Source organism: Maniola jurtina, chromosome 21 (assembly GCF_905333055.1).
Source record: "Maniola jurtina chromosome 21, ilManJurt1.1, whole genome shotgun sequence".
Classification (NCBI taxonomy): Eukaryota; Metazoa; Arthropoda; class Insecta; order Lepidoptera; family Nymphalidae; genus Maniola; species Maniola jurtina.
In genome coordinates this window covers 4,291,028-4,314,144 of record NC_060049.1, presented here as the reverse complement: position 1 = coordinate 4,314,144, position 23,117 = coordinate 4,291,028, and the positions used below count along the sequence as shown (strand labels likewise).

Here is a 23,117-nt window from a genome sequence, read left to right as displayed (position 1 = left end):
GTATGATCAGTTCACTGCTAAATATGTGACGATTATACGGGCTTATAATATAGGTTAACAATATGGGCTTTCAAATATTCGCTAACTTTAAATAATCGCTTTATTTTGTAACTAAATTTCTTACATCATATTCAGTTTTATTTCATTACAAATGAACAAATGCCTAATGCAGGCCACATTTTCTTTGTCTAAAGTGAAAATGCTTTCAGGTTTCAAACATTTTGGTTTAAAGAATTTTTTGATGATAAACATAATTTTGTTTCTGATCGTATTGTGTTATAAGTCAGTTTTTATTAGATACCTATTTATTTTATAGAGTTTGAGTTAATAAATGCATAGTAGACATAATTCAATTACTATTGACTGAGATATGGACTCTTTTAGAATATTTCGTTAACAACAAAATATTGACATCATAGCTTACAATAAAGTAAGTATGTATGTAGATATTATTAGGTTAAAACGAACTGTTATGACGGGGTGTCTCGGCGGCAGAGAAACAAACTCGAAGTCAAATTAACACCCCGTTTATTTAGTGCTCTTTGTTCATACAGTCGACTTAGTTACTTGGATTATACCGAGCGCGGACCCTAGTGAAGGGTTTAGAGAGCCGGAGTCTCTTCTTCAATCTTTTCCGAGGTCTAACCGGCAGGCAAGCAGCGGCTTAGGTCCTCAATCCGTGTGCGGCAGGATAGGCGACCAGGGATTTACATCCCCTTTGTTCTGACACCAATGTTATGACGGGGTGTCTCGGCGGCAGAGAAACAAACTCGAAGTCAAATTAACACCCCGTTTATTTAGTGTTCTTTGTTCATACAGTCGACTTAGTTACTTGGATTATACCGAGCGCGGACCCTAGTGAAGGGTTTAGAGAGCCGGAGTCTCTTCTTCAATCTTTTCCGAGGTCTAACCGGCAGGCAAAAACCGGGTCCGAAGTTAGAGCGGATCGGATTGAAGAGTCGAAACTGATTTATTGATGCCAAATGCATCGTTTTATAGGCCCCATACTGCTGATTGGTGCTTTATTATTGATGTCAATTTGGAAATAGTAAGTCAGCAATATGCGGCCTAGGCTAGGGTTATAACAGAACGTACCATAATTTCGCAACCACGTGCATCGGCGCCGTGGCTTAGTTGGTTAAAGCGCCTGTCTAGTAAACAGGAGATCGCGAGTTCGAATCTCGCCGGGGCCTTGTGTGGAGATTGCTTTTTAGTGCAGTCACTTAAAATTTCTCTTAAAGCTAAATAAAATATTCAACTATTTTATTCGGCTTCGAATATTTTTTTAACTTACTATTTTCAGTTATTGTCAGTGTCTGATCTATAAGTAAATAAAAATGAACATACAGACTACATATTATATTTAATGCGCCTAGTACCTATTATATACTAAACGTCTTTGGTATTTAGCTTCTCAATTATTTTCAACGTTATAGCTATATTTATTCTAAATACATCAGTAGGCATAAGTGGTAATTTTGTAGTCTAAATGCAATAATATTCTAATAAGTACGTAAAAGTAATTTTGGAGCTCTACGAAAAGTATTTGAAAAAAAAAATGTTAACAGCATTAACAGTGACAGTCGTATCTAATAATAAGTAATAACACAACAACAAAATAATATTTTCCAAAGCGTCCATCAAAAAGATTTCCGTATAACAGCGAAGGGTGTTCTTTGAAAAAGTACGATTCGGTTCGGTCCCTGTCCGCGGACCCACGTCACACGCACAATGCCTTACAAAGTGTTGCATGTTGGAAAATCACGTCAAATCGTTGTGACAAATGAAATTTGATTTTTCTTTCGCATTCAATTAGGTTACCCTTGGGACTGGAAGTCCCTCGGAAATTGGTACGATGTTTTCACATTCATCCAAGCACACGTGAGCTTATCCATACTAATATTATAAATACGAAAGTGTGTCTGTCTGTCTGTCTGCTAGCTTTTCACGACCCGACAAATAAAATTGATTTTTTTGCATTCAATTGTTAGAGTTCCGTACCCATACCCGTTCCGTCCGTCTGTCAGCGGGATGTAACTCGTGAACCGTAATAGGAAGAGAGTTGAAACTTTCGCAGAATGTGTATTTTTATCACCGCTATAAGTAGAGTAAGGTAGGAGAATAAGGAGTACAAGTGTAAATTAAAATTTATAACACCCCCGACAAGTGAAGGTTACAGTAACTAGAAAAGAGCTGATAACTTTCAAACCGCTGAACTGATTTTCTTGGATTATAGCTAACACTCTCGATCAAGCCACCTTTCAAACAAAAAAAAAACTAAATTAAAATCGGTTCATTAGTACAGGAGCTACGATGCCACAGACAGATACACAGATACACACGTCAAAGTTATAACACTCCTCTTTTTGGGTCGGGGGTTAAAAATAGGAGCTGTAAGCATCGAGCACTGAGAAAGAGATGAAATAACTATTCGCGACTACTTACAGATTTTTTTACTGATACTCGGATCTAGAGTTAAATAATCTTCCTGGACGTAATATGAAATTAAATAAACAGTTCATTTAATTCCATGGTTAAATACTTTCCCTCATTTTCATTTTAAATGAAGTTATATAAACAGCTATAATTAAACATATTTTAAAACCTTATTACAGAAATACGAAATTAAGCAGGTCCTGTTATCCCATCCATAATGATATAGGGATCCGCAAACACGGATTAAAAGTTTAAATTATTTTATCAGATTAAAACGTACGATAGTAGGCAACGTGCTCGGACATTGTCGATGTTTTGGGCTCAGTTTAATGAAAGTTTAAGCCCAGTGTTGACATTTATATTTATAGGCCGTTAAATATTTATGGGATGATCCTTTGCGAATATGTTCATATGAAGAGGTATATTGTACCTATCCAACGATGGTAGATAGTAGGTAATTATATAGATTTGACTCAACAAGCAAAAGTTATTTTTAATCCCCGACCCAAAAAGAGGGGTGTTTTAAGTTTGACGTGTATCTGTCTGTGGCATCGTAGCTCCTAAACTAATGAACCGGTTTTAATTTAGTTTTTTTTGTTGGAAAGGTGGCTTGATTGAGAGTGTTCTTAGCTATAATCCAAGAAAATCGGTTCGGCCGTTTGAAAGTTATCAGCTCTTTTCTAGCTACTGTAACCTTCACTTGTCGGGGGTGTTATTTTCTAATTTACACTAGTTAACAAAAGTGTTCAGTGATAATGGTACTACAAAGGTAAACAAAGACCTTGAAATCCTGAAAACGGTAAAAGTGCGGAAGTTGGAGTTTTTGGCCATATTAAGAGAAACAACAAATATGACCTCTTTCAGTTTCTTCAGGGAAAATAGCCGGCAGAAGCCTGGCACCCTTAAACTTTTATAAGTTTCAGTTAAAACGAGACCGATTTATGGCAGCGGTATAACGCTGTCTCGTTTTAACAGTGTCTTAAGTCTGAGCAAAGTCAAAGTGCGCTATAGATCTCAGCCAATGCAAATGACGTGATTTCTAATACCTAAAGAAAATATTACAAAAAAATACATTAGACTTTATACTTTGTCCCAAGATTTTTACCCCTTTGTTATCTGTTATCTCCTAAAGCCACCATGATCCAAGCTTCGTAGTTGCTGATTGTTCCTCCCTGTGTTGGGGACAATCCGCAGAAAACTTTCAGCTTTTATAAAATAACGTAGGTCTGACACTCGCTGGCTCTCTCTCTATAATAACGAAATAACGGCATAACTACCTTAACAGGGCTCTCTCCGTCACTCGTTTCATACAATCGTAGTTCCAATTTCATTTAAATATTAAGCAACAAAAGTCCATGAAATTTAGCAGACATATTCTAGAAAATAATATCTGTGTCTGTGGTGTTTTAGATTTTTCTAAAAATATGTACTTTTAAAATTACAGGGGCTCAAAGAGTTGTATGAAAATTTTAAAGACCGCGTAACTTTGAAACCGAATATTTTAAAAGAAATCAGGAAAACCACAGACATAAATATTAGTTTCTAGAATATGTCTGCAAAATTTCATGGACTTTGGTTGCTTAATATTCAAATGAAATTGGAACTACGATTGTATGATTGTGACGGATAGAGCCCTCTTAATTAAAGGTTTTAATTGCAAGAAAGTGACATTTGTATGGCAAGAGATAAATCCTAGATACCTAGGTAAGACTCCAGGAAAAAAATCCTATAGAATAACTAACTCATCTTGAATTCGTACCTGCCTACGACAGTTATAGATTCACAAAGGAGCCAGCTAATTGTTATGCTAAGTGCGCTCTGTTCCATAAGTCCAGTTTTTGCCAGATTCCCGGCCAAATCTAAATTTCTAATCGGCTCCGCGCCTTTATGGTGCTAATCCTGCCTTACTTCTTGCGAAACTTGAGATTTCGCTTGACGACGAAGGAGTCCTTAATTTTTAATCACTATTTAACGTATTCATCTTTGTCGCACAACGGATAGGTACTGTATTTTAATCAAAACAAAAGAATTTTTTTTATTTTATTATTTTGCTATTTTGATGGGATGGTGATTAGATGTTTTTATTAGGGTTCTGTATCTCCAGAGATTAAAAGGAACTTTTTATACTACTTACTAACTACTTACTTTGTTGTTTGTTTGTCTGTCTGTCTGTCAGGCCGGTATGGGACTCAAAACGTATAGAATATTAATTTTTTCGATAGAATCACGAAATTTGGCAGGTAGCAACAAGTAAAGGGAAAAATCCGGTAACCCTGAATTTGTGGTTACATCACAAAAAAATAAAAAATGTTTTTGTGCGATGGTAGGGAGCCCTTGAGGTGCGACCCAACTTGCACTTGATCGAGGTTTTTTTTGACTTAGATATTCTTTTTTTCAATTTATTTTGCATTAGGTACATTTTAATTACCAAGTAATTTATCATCAAAATTAAAAACAACGTTATAAAGTCAAAAAACTTTTTAAACTGCTGTTTAGTTTAAGAAACCTTACAGTAAGTAAGAGTATGAAAACTAATTTTCTGGTTGAACTTCCGGGAACTGCATTTGAAGGTAAACAGCCGGTGCCATTAAACATTTCCACGAGACGCCTCACTGTAGTTCCTAGTTTGTACTTTCGCTTTGAAGGAAAATGTTTAAGAAACGTTACTACCTTACCTAATTTATTAAAAACTTAGTTTTTTTTAAATTTTAATTAAAACATCCGCCTCCTATACGGGAGGTTGGGGGTTCGATTCCGGGCAACCGAGAACTCTAACTTTGCGGAGTTATGTGCGTGCCTGAGAATTTAATCCTGCTGGAGTTCTCCACAATGTTCTCCAAAATATGTAAAGTCTGCCACTTGGCGTGTGGTGGACTGTAACCTAAATCTTTAATTATTAACGATCTGAACTCAGTGGGCAACTCAGTGAACATGGGCCGGATTGAGCTGATGATAACGATGATATTTGATTTACTGAATATTAGTTGAAAGACATCGGTTATTTATTAAGTGTAAATATCAAAAAATACCTATATAATAATAGCTACATTGCCATCAGAGTTGATTTTAACTTTTTAAAGTAAAAATAGTGAGCAAACAAGCCAGTAGGTCACCTGATGATTACCGCCACCCATGAACATTTGTAGCACCAGAGAAATCACCAATGCATTTCTGGGGTTTCAGAAATTTGTTTATCCACCCCTTGAATGAATACCATGTAAAAAACTCTCTGCCTTACATTCGATAATTTCAAATTGCTCCTGTTAAATTAACTTCAGTCAGCATAAACCAGAAGTCAAATGCAGATAATTGAATCTAAATCTATTTATTTTTAACTCGATTACCTTCTCGTACAACATGGCTCCCTTTACACACAAATTGAGAAAAATAAATCAAATGAACTCGCAAACTGAAGATGGCAAGGAAAGAAGGTAAATTTTCTCAGTTTAAAATGGAATAGTCGAGAAAAAGTAATCCACTTCGCCAACGGCAAGGCGTACTGCCTTGACAATGAATAAACATGTTTACAGGAGTCCAACTCACTCGTACAGTCAAAAAATAAATTATCGGTACTTGAGGTCTAGTTATCCTAACTGCATAATATGTGAAAACAACTTGGCATCTATGATTTAGGGATGGCAATTAAATAAGTAGGTATGAGTGAGCAACATCGTAAAATCACAAATAGGTAGATTTCCGATCAAGTTTGTGCAGAAAGAAATTGCTTCGTAAGTACTCTGAGCACTTAAGATACGCGAGATTTATTATTTTAAGAAAAATAGCGAACCAACATATCCATACTTATATATTTTAAATACGGAAGTCTGTCTGTCTGTTACTTTTTCACACCCCATTAATTTATCCAATTTTGATGAAGTTTTATCCTGGCGATAGATACAGGCTACTTTTTAATCTGGAAAATAAAAGATTTCCTACGGGATTTCTAAATCCACACATACGACTCACGGACGTCATCTTGATACTTAAAACATAGTCGTTATCGTTAGTATTTTAAAGAAGTATACTCTAGTGGAGGACCTCATAAATTGAGTAGTTAAGCTACTTCTGATTAAAGTTGTTGTCGTTTCAACTATTTAGGCACATCAGTTGAGAGTTGAGATTTGACTTTTTGTTTTACTGTTTTGTACATAGTGGAGTTTCTGGTTACATTTATTAATCTATGCCAGTACGTTTGCGTAGGTAAATTAGTTGCTGGTTCTGCCTGAGGAAGTTAGATTGCCTAGACTTCTTTAATTTTTGTCTACAACTGGTTTGCTATTTCCCTTGGTTTATATCAAGATATTAAAAATGACTTTATAATCGCCTTTGAAAATAAATATTCGCTTTTATAGTAAGTATATGTAATATAGCTAAAAGGTTCATTGGTTTTTAATGTCGTTCAAGCTTAGATGATGGATTAGGATTCTTGTTAGTAGAAATTAGAAATATTAGAGGAGTTACGACTGGAAACTCTCCGTCAGCCACCACTCACCAGACTTTGATCCATCAGATTTTTTTTCGGAATCTTAACTTTTTACAGGGGAAAATTTCAAATCTACAGTAGTTTTATAGTGCAGCAGAGCCATCAATGAATTTCCATTAAAATTGCGAAAAAACGTCCCCTATTTTGATTTATTAAATATATATACCTACTACACTAAAAAAATGCTTGATTGCTTAAAACGACGATTTCATAGGTAAGGAAAATCACGAGTAGGTAACAAATTAATACTAGTAAAACACGGTCATAACTGGGCTATCACGTCGCAATATGGTGACAAAAAGCCTACATCTCATATCGTATGAGCAAATGTATTCAAGGGGCCCATTCGAGATTCAGTCCCACGCATGTGTCATACACAGTGGCCCTCCTGGGACGAGGTGGATGCGCAAAAACTGAATATTGGAGATATGTGCGGGCATTATTGTTGCACATGCCCATTCTACTACACGATACGAAAAAACGTTTATAAAATAATATATTTATAACCCCCGACCCAAAAAGAGAGGTGTTATAAGTTTGACGTGTGTATCTGTCTGTGGCATCGTAGCTCCTAAACTAATGAACCGATTTTAATTTTGTTTGAAAGGTCGCTTGAGCGGAGAGTGTTCTTAGCTATAATCCAAGAAAATCGGTTCAGCCGTTTGAAAGTTATCAGCTCTTTTCTAGTTTTCTTATAGACGTTTTTGTGTCGGGGGTTTTTTAAATTTTGAGTTATGACTTTAATGCTCAAGTATAAGAGGTGCTGGGATAACATAACCCATAGGTATATATCTGCTTTTGTGTGGCACATCTTTCAAAAATTAAACGTTTTTCTTTCTTAGAAATTGCGATTGTCACACTGTATTTGCCGATTAGTGTCCGACCGCACTCCGGTCTCCGACCGAAAGTGGATTTTATGAAGATGTTGGTTTGAGCGAAATGTAATAGCCGGATAAGCTTTTGACGATCTACCTGGCGCAGTGGTGAGCGCTGTGGTCTTACAAGTAGGAGGTCATGGGTTCGCTTCCCGGCAGGGGCAATTTGAGAATTTCTAAATTGTCACTTACCACGAGGTGAAATCGCAATCAAGGTCTAACGTCTCTGAATAAAAAAAGCTCACACAATGGACACTTGCTCTCTAGTGCCTAATACATAATGGATAACAGCCGGGCTAGTTTCAATAAAGGATTTTTTGCATACTTCTTACATTCTGTTATATTGTAACGTCGTTTTCCTTTAAATTTATTCCCTTTTCCCCAAAAGAGGTTTTTGTAACGATATTCATAGTACAAATCATGAGAGTTAAGTCTGTATAAGAACTTTGGTGACCTTGTCCAATAGGATAGTGAAAAAAACTAAAATGGCAAAGCCGGACGATCAAGCACCGGTAGGAAATAGGAACCTAAGTAGTAAGTAAGATTACTTAACTTTGTCTTTATCTTTATCTTTAACTATATCCATATCTGATATACTAAAATCTAAATTAATGGCAAAGCCGGACGTTCAAGCACCGGTAGGAAATAGGAACTTAAGTAAGATTACTTAACTTTGTCTTTATGTTCATCTTAAATATATCCATGTCTGATAGACTAAAATCTAAATTAATGGCAAAGCCGAACGATCAAGCACCGGTAGGAAATAGGAACCTAAGTAAGATTACTTAACTCTGTCTTTATGTTTATCTTAAATATATCCATGTCTGATAGACTAAAATCTAAATTAATGGCAAAGCCGGACGATCAAGCACCGGTAGGAAATAGGAACTTAAGTAAGATTACTTAACTTTGTCTTTATGTTTATCTTAAATATATCCATGTCTGATAGACTAAAATCTAAATTAATGGCAAAACCGGACGATCAAGCACCGGTAGGAAATAGGAACCTAAGTAAGATTACTTAACTTTGTCTTTATCTTTAACTATATCCATGTCTGATAGACTAGTGGTTAGGACGTCCGTCTCCTATTCTAAAGGTCGGAGATTCGATCCCGGGCACGCACCTCTAACTTGTCGAAGTTATGACCGCTTCAAGCAATTAAACATCACACTTACTTTAACGGTAAAGGAAAACATCGTGAGGAAACTGAGAATTCTCCATAATTTTTCAAAGGTGTGTGGTCTGTACCAATCCGAACTTAGCGGACGTGGCTGACCTAACCCAAGCCTTTCTCATTCCGAGAGGAGACCTGTGCTCAGTAGTAGGCCGGCGCTGGATTGATCATGATGATGTCCATGCCAAAAATCACGTTGATCTGTTACTTCGTTGCGCCGTGAATGAAGTTCGAATCAACAAACAAACGCACTCTCGCATTTATAATATGGACAGTGATAGGTCTACTAGGTGAACTCTGAACCTACAAGGAACCAAAAGCTTAATTTGCTATAATTCGCTAAACCAAACAAATCTGTATGGTGCAACATGCAACATGCAACATGCAACATGCACCGCTCGCCTTTCCACTGATAAACATGCAGGAAAAGCCAGCCATACGCACCACCATCACGCTATTAGGCATTGTAAGGTCTACATCTCCTGAGTATGCTCCGGTGTCGGGGCGAAACGTGCGTCGAGTGGTGTTGGGATTTGTGTGGCTTGCTTGGTGACTGGCTTTACCTGCATGTCTATCAGTGGGAGGGCGGGCGGTGCATGTCGCATGCTGCATGTTGCACCATACAGATTTCGTTGGTTTGGCGGGTAATAGCACATTAAGCTTTTGGTTCCTTGTATATCATGAACTTCCGCAAAATAACGCCTGCTTCTACATTAAACTCTGAACCTAGTATAACTACGCAGAACAGGTGTAGCTAACTGAAATCCTATTATGAAGGGGATGAGTACAGCGGAACAGTGTTGAGGAGCGCGAATCTGATCTGAAATGCAAACCGCGAGCCAAAGAATCTCATTAGCGACGACTTGTCTCCTCTGTCGAGGTGTTATTCTGAATTACTTACCCAATTTAAATATAGTAACATTTTCAAATTGGTAATGTTCTAAGTAGGCTTGGGAACTAGGTGTTACATAATGAAAAAATCTAGATCTACCTACTTGAAATTTTGAGCAAATTCGGCGCCCTAGATAAGTAAATAACTTGAATCACGCCCTTTGTGACAAATATAGATTGTAACAAAATAAAACAGGTAAGTAATTTTTTTGAATTTAAGTTTTACAAAAAAAAATTTGCAACAGCTTAAATTCAGAGCTAATTAAATCTTTGTTCATAAAATTATAATACTTGGCGAGGCCGAGGCTACACTTAATAGAGGTAAGTATTAACAAGCGAATTTCTGTAAAACTACACACTCTGCAACCACAGTTCTTACTTTGATGTGCAAACTAGATCATGCTGCATGGTTTGCGACTGGCCAATTGCGCTCTTAACGCGCCATGAGAGTTAGGTATATACCAAGTAATTTTTTTGGGCAGGTAACGAACAATTTTTAGTTTAGGATTTTTTGATTCACGCTTGAAATTTTTGGGGTCATGATTAGATTTTTTTTTTCAAGAAGCATATTTCTTACTTAATAATAGTAGATACACTTAATTAACCTAACTATGAAGCAATATTTTGCTATGTTAGACTATAATATTAAATGTATGTTTCGCAACAAGCGAAAATCGCTCAGAATAAGGCCTCCACAATGAAGACATCCCGCCTTTGCATTCGCACGCGGCCGCTCATTGGAAAATCACCGTCGCTCACTGAATACCGAACGAGCCGGGGACGTAAATACAATGAGGATAAACAATGTAGGGGAAACATTTACTTACAGATGCATAAAGGCGCTAACACACCACACAGTTACGTTAAGATATTATATACAGAGGTTACGTATGGAGCAGAAACGTGGACACTGACTGTTGGCCTCGTCCACAAACTAAAAGTCGCTCAGCGCGTTACGGAGCGAGCTATGTTGGGTATCACTCTCAGGGATTAAATCCGGAACGAGGAAATTCGCAGAAGAACAAAAGCGACCGACAAAGCTCAAAGGATTAGCAAGCTGAAGTGGCAATGGGCAGGTCATGTCTGTCGTAGAACCGACGGCCGATGGGGTAGACGTGTTCTGGAGTGGAGACCGCGTACCGGTAAGCGCAGTGTGGGACGACCTCCTGCCCGCTGGACCGATGACCTGAAGAAGGTGGCGGGGAGTGGGTGGATGAGGAAGGCGGAGGACCGTGTTTGGTGGCGCGCTCTTTTAAAGGCCTATGTCCAGCAGTGGACGCATACAGGCTGATGGATGGATGGATGGATACAGAGGTTCGACGAATACAGAGCAATCGTGCCTTGCGAATCAAAGGAGCGACCTATTACTGGCCTACGATCATTTTGGTCCTATGTTGAAGAGTCATTTACAATGAGATCAAAGGCGTCAGGCTACTGTGTCTCTCTTCATACTGTGTTATTTGTGGTGAACTGTAATGCGACAGGTGTTCCGAGACCTATCTATACTTATATTAATTTATTTTCATACTAGACTAGATGTTGTCAGGCGATTTAGTATAATATAATATCACCGCTTCAGGCGTCTTAGGTGTAGTTTTACCTTAATGTATAAACAAACATTTGCACATATCAATGTATTTAGATAAAGACACATTTATCACAGCGCCGTGTGAGCGCGGATGGGTGACCACGCATTCCGTCCGCAATCTATCTTCATCCCGAACTCGGGACGCCCCACGGTGGGGCAGTTCCGGGAATTAGCTGGCCATAAATCGATTTCTCAAAAATGGCTATTGACAAACAAAACTTACTACCTTAGGTAATTAAGAAGATACCGAACATAATGCCACCTCTCCATTCCTCTAATTAGGGGTGTTCACCATTTTGTGTCAGTCTAAACCTGAGCGTCACTCTACGTGTTCATATTGCGTTAACTGATTCAATTAAAACAACTTTTTAAAAAGTGATTTTTATATGTTAGTGAGTTATTTTTGAAAAAAATCTTAATGGATTCGATTATAACAGGTAAGCGCCCATATATTACATTTATAAAAAAGTTTGAATAACGATAAAATAGATATTTTATGGCACTTGCAAAATAATGCTTCTGTTGCGGTCGAAAAATCATCTTTTAGATACTCAAAAAGGTTTTACTTTAACTTCCCACCGAGTCCCATCGGTTTTATTCATTGTAAATAAAAACTGACTATTATCCCTAATTGAATACATCGAGATTAGCTGCGGTCTCCCGCGGAATCCATATTTTGAAGGCTATGAAGTACATAGCGGAAAATCGCCGTATTTCACAAATTTCTTTTTTTCAGTTTAAACCGGTTTTTATTTGCTTCCAGAATAGGAAGGCACTTTAGGGACTCGCACCGTAACACGTGGATTTCTTTTTACTAAAATGCAATAACAAGACTTGCCCGATTTTGATGCAAAATTGATTTATCTTGAGAGATATATTCTATCACAAGATGAATATTGTGATGAACAAAGAAGGAAGTTAAACATAATTTCTCACGTCTTAAGTCACAATTTAAGAAAAAATGGATCGAGTCACATAAAAAGGCCCATACTTTCATTCAAAAGAATGATGAATGGTTAAAAGGAACATACGAAATACCGAGACCTAAATAGCTTTCTTCTGGTAGACCATCAAAGTCGTTTGAAGATTCAAGTGGGAGAAGTAAACGCAGAAAAACACTCAAAATGCGTAGCACTATAGAAACAGACCACAAAACTTTATATTGAGTTGTATCCCTGGCACCCTATGTCTCCAACAATGCATAAAATCTTAATACATTGTGCAACTGTAATGGATCATGCACTTCTGCCTATTGGATTACTATCCGAAGAAGCAGCAGAGGCACGAAACAAACATTTTCGCCAGTATTGGTATTTCGCATGAAAATGCTCAAGGGAGCAATGCAATTATGACGGCCTTAATAGGTTGTTGCTAAGTTCGGATCCATTAATATCGAGCATAAAGCCAAAACCTAAAAGAAAAAATGTGCCTCATAGCAAAGAAGCGTTGGAAATGCTTATTTCCGCTGAACTCAACACAGCAGAATGTCCTCATGAGGAATCTGAACCGGACCAACTTGACAAGGATGAATTGAGCTCTAGCTCTGGTGAAGACACTTGGGATTGATCTGAATCACATTATGTTTATTTTTGTATTTTTTTATTTACCATTGCATCTTTATTTTCTTCGTTTTTGTTTTTATATTTTCTTAATTTATCATAATCACGATTTTAATTTACTATTATAGTTTTAGTGTTTTTAGTTTTTTACTATGTTTTATATAGAAATAAAATCTGTTTTGGCACTTTATGGAATTATTTGTTTTTCGTGTCAAAAAACGTTTGTTTCTCCTTCGCGGTAAAACTACTGAACCGATTTGGCTGAAATTTCGAATGAATATAGATTATGCCCTGGGTTAGCACATAGGTTACTTTTTATCTCAGAAAATCCATGGTTTCCACATGATTTAAATCAGAATTTCGACAAACAGGATTTAAAACCAAAATATACGCAAGCGGGGCCGCGGGCATCAGTTAGTTTTAAAAAATAAGTTCCCAAAATACTAAAAAATATAATTTAACCTATTTACAACACATATATGGGAGAAAATAATATTGGCCGCCTAATTCCTGGATCTGCCCCACTGTGCGCCCGTTGTTGCATCTCCATTGTCCATACGTGATGTATTGCCCGTTTTATTTGCTAAAAATATGCGGTCTCTTATGTTTTGCGATTTGTTTTATATTTTTTAGGGTTTGTAGTGAAACAAGATGATAGCCTAGTGGTTAACAAACACATCGGCCTCTTATTCGGAAGGTCGGGGGTTCGATCCCGGACACGCACGTGTGTATTGAATACACACGTGCGTGTATTGTGCGTTTCAAGCCCTTAAATATCCCTTGCTTTAACGGTGAAGGAAAACATCGTGAGGAGGCCTGCATACCTTGAAGTTATCAATCTGCTTGGGTTTGTTATTCACTCGTTCGATCGAATATGCTGGTATGAGTACGCGCTTTCGGGACAGAGTCATGTTCGTTCGGTGTATATTAAAGTGTGAAACGTACAGTGCTTGTAAACACATATTATTAGGTATTATACTCAACATACAAATAATATTTATTTCGGTTAAACAATTTTACATAGAATACATACTTAGATATTGGGACCATCACAGTAAGTGGCTAGTATTGCTACTAGTACGTGTAGAAGGCGTGAAAATGAACGCAAAACGCTCAGAAAAACGATAGTCGATAGTCACTCCTCGATTTATAAGGAACTAGCTGACGCCCGCGACTTCGTCCGCGTGGATTTAGGTTTTTCGAAATCCCGTGGGAACTCTTTGGTTTTCCGGGATAAAAAGTAGCCTATGTGCTAATCCAGGATATTATCTATCTCCATTCCGAGTTTCAGCCAAATCCGTCCAGTAGTTTTTGCGTGAAGGAGTAACAAACATACACACACACACACACACATACAAACTTTCGCCTTTATAATATTAGTGTGATAGGACGAAAGGAATATTACCAACTTATTTGAGCAACCGTTTTCAGAGCAAAAGCGAAATTCTTGCTAGTTGTCTGAGAGAGATTAAATAAATAGCACACATCGTGTCGTTTAATACGAGTGTAATGTTAACGGCCGCCGATAGACGGATAGTCTCCACCGATTGAGTGATCACCCTCCAATCTGACAAGTTAGTTCCCGTGATCGATGGTGCAGCGTGATATGCGCCCGACTCCTTATTGATTGACTTTAACATGCCCATGACTATGTGTTTAGTGGTAAACATTTATTTATACCAGAAAGTTGTAATAATAAAGAAAAAGAGAGAGAAAAAGTGGACAGGGAAGCACTTATCTTATCTATGCTTAGGGAAGGGAGTAGAATAGGTACAGCAAAGATGGAAAGTATTCATGAAGAAAGCTTAATAGATATTATGTTAATGTAAGTACAAGTATTTATACCTACATTAAAATAGGCAAATACCAATATACATTATAGAATAAACATTTCTATATTACCACTACCAGCGCCCACGGCTTCGCCCAGCGCAAATGTAAATCTTTTTTATTCCATGTTCGGTTTGAATTTAGAAAAATCCGGCCGGTTCATAAATTTCAGGTTTCTAGGTCCAAAAGTTTGAACTGGAAATGAAATGAAATTAAGTACTTTTATTTGTTTAATGTATGAGTTTTTAGGGTTCCTTACCCAAAGCGTAAAAACGGAGCCCTATTAATATCACTCTGCTGTCTGTCTGTCTGTCTGTCTGTCTATCCGTCCGTCTGTCCGGATCATGTCACAGATCTCTAGCTCGTAGACGAAATAAGTTACAAACCTGAAATTTTAGTATGTGGCGTAAAACATTGACCCAAATCCAAATATTGAATTAGAAATTCAATTAAATTATTTTTCAGCGCGACATGAAAAAGGTGCCGGAAAAAAATAGAACTTAGAGCACCATGTAGGACTTCTCTTGCCTTGCACTTTCATTTGCTACTTATGTATAGACTCTACCACAGTGTGGTTCGGAAACCAGATAATTTTATTTAGGTAAGTTAAGTTTAAGATAAAGATGTAATGGTGATAATTAATTAGAAACCTAAAACCAAAAGTTTACGATATAGGTACATCGAGATTATATCGCAAATATTCGCTTATCACAATAATTTTAGTATCGCATAGTTGGATAATGATTTGCGTTACTCGGATATTTTGTGAGTGAGGAATTTTGTTATCTCGTCGCGAGATAATTAGTTTCATAAGTTTTCAAATACTTTCCATACTTATACCTACCTATTCAGTTAGGTAATAATGTTATAAGTATATGTACCAGGTAGGTTATAATTAATATTATAAGTATAGGTTTTGATATCCTTATCGAAAGGCATAGATATATTAAACCATTATCAAATAGCCTATAAGTTGGAATATGACAGGTTTGTTTGCCTCAAAGCGAAGAAATTAAAGAAAATTCGAGAGGGAGTTGTTCGTGCGCGCGTCCCTCTGAACCCGAGCAGAGGGCGCAGCAGCAGGATGCATTGAGGATAAGGAACGTGGAGAGGGAATCGCCCTCTCGGCGAGCCCTGGCCTCTAAGAGGACCTGGGGATGATAGATGCAGGGTGGTCTGTCGCTCACAGTATTGTTCTCGAGTTGGTTGGCGTCCTGCGGTTCCAGTATGCCTCTAACGGTGTTGGAGGCATGTAGGGTCTGCTTCAGTGGACTTCCGCTGACAGAGTAACGTTGTCGGTCCCTTGTGCTCCGTCGTCAGCGGAGAGATGGAACTTCGTGAGATTTTAGTTGGTAGTAGTTCGACATTAACACCGTGCCGCCTTGTGGCCGGTGGTATCCATGTTGGATTTTCTTAACGTAAAAAAGGTGATACTTCTGCAAAGCATACCCTACCGCAAAATCCGTCCCAGTGAAACGGTAGAGCGGTACATTTGAGTGTGTTCTTGTCGACATTTGGTAACAAATGTATACCGACAAGTGAATCGAAGCACAAACTGAAGCATTTCGGTCTCTAAACGTTGCAAGCGGCGGCCGACGTCAATACAAAATGACAAGTTGCGTTCTCCAATACAGCGGAACGGCGACAGATAACGGATGTCACATGAACCCACATGGAACGGACAGTTTCGAACTAGGAAGCAGGGACGCTACAGGAAAAGAATAAACGTTCCAAAGATATTCTGAAAAAATACTGTTGTGAAAATTGAACAGATCAAGAATAGAACTACCGTGGTCATAATTTATGCGGTCGAAACAAACCCATCGACAGATGCCGTCGTACTTGTAAACAATTCTCCAAGTTGGAGGTTTTGACCACTTTGACATGGAAATACAGTCGCCCGTACCGATGCAAATTACTGAATAATCCGTCTATTGAAACGAGAGCGACGCTTGGTGTCTGTTCCTTTGTGCTCTGTTGTGTTCTGGTGTCTAGTTTTTATTAAATGATATATAATTACTAGATAAGTAATGCCCGCGACTTCGTCCGCGTGGATTCAGGTTTGTGAAAATCCCGTGGGAACCCTTTAATATTGCGGGATAAAAATTACCTATGTCAATGCCCGGGATGAAAGCTACCTCTGTACCAAATTTCATACCAATCGGTCAAATTGATGGGCCTTAAAGAATCCCGTTGGAACTCAATGATTTTTCGTATAAAGTAAGAACGCACATAACTCCGGAAAGTTAAAGGTGCCCGGGATTTAACCCCCAACCTCTCGAATAGGAGGCGGACGTCTTAAACACTAAGTAGACTATCACCGCTTTTTTGTGTTTTAAAATATTTAAAGAACAAACACTTTACTATTAAAGTAAGTTGCGTATCAGACAGAATATTATTCATTACTGGTAGATACAATCTAGCTGCATAGGTCAGTCTATACTTAGGTTGGTCTATATTAAACTCCTATTACGGTCCACTGAAATATGGTCGGATCGTAGCTAACTGATACATAGTTTACGTGATGAGTTCTCAACAAGTAATTCCATCAGAGTTTCGAACGGTCAGCGTAGTTAAGGCTCCATGTATCTGCGAACAAAACCTATTAAGTGGACGGAGTCGGGGAAATTGCGATACACACACGCAGTCGACTTGGTAATGAACAATTCCAATTGCACTTGCTTAGTGGATAAATGCGGAATCGAGGGTAGTTGCGCAACGTTTATTTAGCTTGGTTAGACTTAAGAGGAGTCTCTCCGTCACTCGCTTCATACAAACGTAGTTCGTCTCTCATTGGAAAACTAACCAATCAATGGAATTTTGTAGAAACGTTCCGGGAACTAATATCTATGTCTGTGGTTTTCCAGATTTCCGTTAAAATATTAAAAGTTTCAAAGTTACGCGGTCTTAAAAATTCACATACAAATCTTTGAGCCCATGTAATTTTAGAAAAATCTAAAACACCACAGGCACAGATATTAGTTTCTAGAATATGTCTGCAAAATTTCATGGACTTTGGTTGCTTAATATTCAAATGAAATTGGGACTACGATTGTATGGAGTAAGTGACGGAGAGAGCCCTGTTAAGAGGGCTCTCTCCGTCACTCGTTTCCACTCGTTTCATACAATCGTAGTTCCAATTTCATTTGAATATTAAGCAACCTAAGTCCATGAAATTTTGCAGACATATTCTAGAAACTAATATCTATGTCTGTGGTTTTCCAGATTTCTGTTAAAATATTCGGTTTCAAAGTTACGCAGTCTTAAAATTTTCATACAAATCTTGGAGCCCCTGTAATTTTAAAACTGCATATTTTTAGAAAAATCAAAAACACCACAGACACAGATATTAGTTTCTAGAATATGTCTGCAAAATTTCATGGACTTTGCTTGCTTAATATTCAAATGAAATTGGAACTACGATTGTATGAAACGAGTGACGGAGAGAGCCCTGTTAAGAGAACTCTTCAGAGAAGCGATAGCTCGCTGGCCAGTGGAGCCTAAAATTGAGCTGTTTCCACAGATGACGGAAACAACGTTGTTTGTGCGTGTCACCTTTCCCTCACTGCACCTCACTATGAGTGAAGTGATTGAATTTTGCTTGGGTTTTTTTTACTCAAAAACGGTAAAGTGATAATTGCTAATCGACGTTTGGAATTACGCCTATTTTTTGCAAAAGAAAACATTTTTTACAGTTATGTTATTAGTCATAGTTATATATCTAGTTTTTATGTAGTTTATTTACGCACGAATTTACCGCAAACTTCGCCCTAAAATGGAGATTTTTCAATTTTTTTTTACTTTAAAAGTTATGGCCCTTGAAAAGTCTTTTTTCATTTAATTTAAAGTAGTTTGATATATAAGACCATCGTATTTAAAAGGGCAAACTAAACCCCTTTCTAGATTAGAACCTTGAACTGTCCGTCCATTTACTCCGACTAAGTAATAAACTGCAGGATCTATTAAATAGGATTTTATAGAAATATCGTGCATATTTTATACCTTATAAAGAATTTAATAACGAGCATAGTTTCAACGTTTCGATGATTAAAAATTCTTCTGATGGCCCGATAAATCGGTATAGAAATTTAGAATTTAGTGATAGGTGATATTATGATGAATTTATTATGAGTAAGTAGGTATTATTTTTAGGACTCCGTGCCTCGGAAGGAAAAAAGGAACCCTTATAGAATCACTTCGTTGTCTGTCGGTCCGTCGTGTCTGTCTACTTGCCGTTGATCTAGAAGCAACTAGGTCAACGGGAAGTATCTGAAAGATACGACAGACGGACAGACGGATAGACGGACAGAAAGACAGACGGCAAAATGATCCTATACGGGTTCCTTTTTTCTTTGAGGTACGGAACCCTAAAAATAATATTTTTATTGAAACGTCTATACAGAGTAAGCTTTCTGTACTGTTTACTATGGTACTTATGTCTTGGTTTATCCAGTCAGAGTCAAACCAGAGATCGCATGGTAAATACTAGCGTAGCATAAAACCGCTCGTCAAAATTGACGAACTTACGAGTATGAAGAGTCATACCTACATACACCACAAAGAGTTCCTTTTTGGTTTTAATAAGAAAGCTATAGACCGTCCCCGTATAAGAAGTTTCGCCATAAAATTAGACGGAACCAGCGCGCGATGACTCAAACTTGTGAGGGCAATTTACTTTTATGAGGAAATATTGAGAGCGGTCACCACGCTGGCATACTTAATGTTGAACACTTCATTCTTTTGATAACATTTTTGTACCATTTTTTTAAAAAAAATTTTTTCACTCTTCACTGGGAATTCACTTAATAATTTTATGTCACCGGAAACCCTCAGCACCAACCACCATCTTCTAAATATATAGAAGGAAAAGCTGACTGACTGACTGATCTATTAACTCACAGCTCAAATTACTGGACGGATCGGGCTGTGGCAAGCAGATAGCTGTTATGACGTAGATATCCGCTAAGAAAGGATTTTTGAAAATTCAACCTATAACGGGGGTAAAATAGGGGTTTGAAATTTGTGTAGTCCACGCGGACGAAGTCGCGAGTTTATGCTAGTTATGTTATATGTTATTTGCGAAGAGAAGAGCAGGCTTTTCAACATACCTAACAGCTAATATCACAGAATAATACATAGTAACTTTGCTAATGTTTCTCTTTCCCCACCAATTAAGCATATTAAGGCTTGTTTTATAGAAGGAAGTGAGACAGCCAAAGAATTAGGAACTATTTCTACAGAGACTAGCGTAGACTAAAGCTATTAACTGTGCTGTTTTGTGAAGTTTCTTTTAATGAATAGAGTTAAAAAACGCTGCGGTCTTTGTAAGACCCGAATTTTAATAAAAGTTAATCGCCAAAGTTTAAAACCTCCTAAAAGCTGATATTAAAAACAATATTTCCCACTAAGTATATTAGACACTCCACTTTTCTAATAGTTGAGCTGAAAACGGTCCACGTATTGAAAGTTTTCTTTTCCAAATGTTCTAAAACTTTCCCACTAAGCCTCTCCCATCATTGAGTTAGGCCATGGAGGAGCAAACCTCGTACCTAATACGCATTTCAAATAAGGAGAACTGCGACAAGCTACCTACTTGGTAAGTGGCATGCTTGGATGAATTAATTCATCCAATGTGGGCATGCCTATTGTACGGGAGCTGTCTGTGTGCTCGACCGTACCAATAAGGAAATTTCCCAACCGAGCGGTGTTGTGCTCGGTAGCGCCAGCTGGGCCGACGGTTGTGCGTCGAAACTTCTATATATATGTAGTGCAATTTGATAAACGCTCTGTCGATGCGATTGAGAGTTGCGTGTTCCTCCTTGAGTTTCCAATTAAGCTACCCGTGCTGCCATCTAGGCCGCGAGTCGTGAGTTATCAGGCTGGGGTTCGTGTTTCGAGCGTTGTTGATTGATTGAGTTTAGAAGCGACATCTTGTGAAGGTGCAACCGCTACACTATCAAACGTGTAATTACACGTTTAATTTATTCATACCAATTTACACTTTACACTTTATTCGTATCAATTTGTACAAATAAAGAAGAGTAGGTGTTGGGAGGCGGACAAATTTGCAAGAAGCCAGAGCGGCAGTTTCTTTCTAATTTAAAAATAAAATAAAATGTGTAACGTATTGTAACCAAGGAACATATATACTTTTTTTTCTGTAACTGACATGTAGAACTGTGATGTAGAATAAAAGACTTGCCGCCAACCGTTTCTTAATTCTTTTATTGTATAGAATTCTCCAACTTACGTGTTTGTACCTATCTGGTGTAAAACAAATAATAAAAGTAAAAGTTGTAAGAGCCCCAGCTGCTGCAAGGACCTGTGGGCCGAGGACACCAATTCCTGATGGAACAGAGGCCCTTAGAGCCCACCGAATTTGTACATGGCCCTTCAGAACCGGCTTGGATTGCTCAAGGAACCTTCAGAATGAACCAGATCGCAGCAGCTCTTGGCAAAATTTAAGTGTAACTTTGTTCAATTTATTGACAATTTAGTGAATTTTAACGGTTTTATCGGTTATACATGCAGTTGTAATAGTTTTTTTTGACATTGTTTGATATGATTTTACATTAATTTGACTGATTTTACATGTTCTTTGTATTGACTGTATTCTTTGAATAGTATTGACATGTATTTATGATTAATGAAATAATTTGATGATAAAGTAATGAAATTAATGATTATTGATGACATAATGATTGTTTTTGATACTAAGAGACATTATTTTATATGAATAATAATGCTATCTCTGTGAATTAATGAATTTGTTGATTTGACTTTAAAGTCTTTCACTGTAGCCTTTTGACTGTAATTTAATATAGGAATTTGACTTTAATTTGTTAATAGCAACTGTTTGGTGGCACTAGACATTGTTTTGTTGTTAAATTTAACCATTGGACTTGTATAATTGAATTAGAAAAAGCTATAATTTAGATTGTTTCAGGGGCAGACTTACTGCATATTTTGTTAATAGAATTAAAGCGTACTTACTGTATCAATTTCAGGCCTACTCGTGCTTCCCAGACGAATGTTAGAATGAGTGAGAAAACAGAGAAAGAACTTATCAAAACTCGAGCTAGCTTCAAGGGGCGTTTGACAGCGTTCTGTAATCACCTCAAGAGTATAGGAGACTCATTGAATCCGGTGCAGGTAACTGAACTGCAGCTGCGTCTTGGTAAGTTAGATAATTTATATCAACAATTCGACGAGGTGCAGTTGAGGATAGAATGTTTGGTCGATGACATAGATACCGTGTTACCCGAGCGAATTGAATTTGAATCTACCTATTTTAAAGTCCTTGCGAGAGCACAAGATCTTATCGCTCAGAATACTGAGACAGCTAATGAGGGTTTATGTAGTGAAAAGGGCTCGTCAAAGCGTGGCAGCCAATTAGTTAAGTTACCTACCATTGCTTTACCAAAGTTCAGCGGCTCTTTTAATAATTGGTTAGAATTTCGTGACACATTCTCCAGCCTTGTGCACTCGAACGAGGACATCAGTGATATTAATAAATTTCATTATCTCCGAGCATCGCTAGAAGGGACTGCGGCTATTGTCATTCAGTCTATTGAACTAAGTGCGGCCAATTACTCTGTGGCATGGAGTTTACTATGTGAGCGGTTTGATAACAAGCGCCTTCTAATTCAAAACCATGTGAGTGCTCTTTTTAACATTGAATCAGTAAGTCAAGAATCTTCAGAAAACTTAAAGCGTTTAATAGACTCGGTGAATAAGAATATTAGGGCATTGGAATCGTTGGGTGAGCCAACATTACATTGGGATACCCTACTTATTCACATGTTAAGTAAGAAACTTGACTCAAAAACGTTCCGTGAGTGGGAAGAATTTAAAGGTAGGTTACCGAAGGATACTTACATTAAGTTGGATTCATTGTTAGAATTTCTGCGGAACCGTGCAGATTTACTTCAAAATATTGAAACGTCCCGTGTGAAACACAGTCCTAATAAACCTAAGTCCAATTTTACAAAACATAAGAGTTTAGTGTCTAGTGTGGAACCGAAATCTGAAAACAGTGTGCAGTCAAGGTCCTGTCCTAAATGTCAAGGCGATCATTTTCTGCAGAATTGCAGACAATTTCAGGCTCTGAGTGAGCAAGAACGACGGAAGATATTACCACAGTTTAAAATTTGCTTCTGCTGTTTCAGGCCCGGGCACCTGTCAACTCGGTGCTGGGGCCAGCGCTGCAGGAAGTGTGGACGCCGTCATAACATCATGATTTGTACAGCTGGAAGTCAGAGGACTCAGAGTGGCTCACAT

The 23,117-nt window shown here is 37.7% G+C and overlaps 1 non-coding gene across 1 annotated transcript; it reads left to right on the top strand.

Annotated features, from left to right (window-relative positions):
- The first annotated feature begins 1,119 nt into the window (after window positions 1-1,119).
- Window positions 1,120-1,193, top strand: Trnat-agu. The gene has a single exon. It is a non-coding gene; the product is annotated as a tRNA-Thr (tRNA).
- The last annotated feature ends 21,924 nt before the right edge of the window (window positions 1,194-23,117 follow it).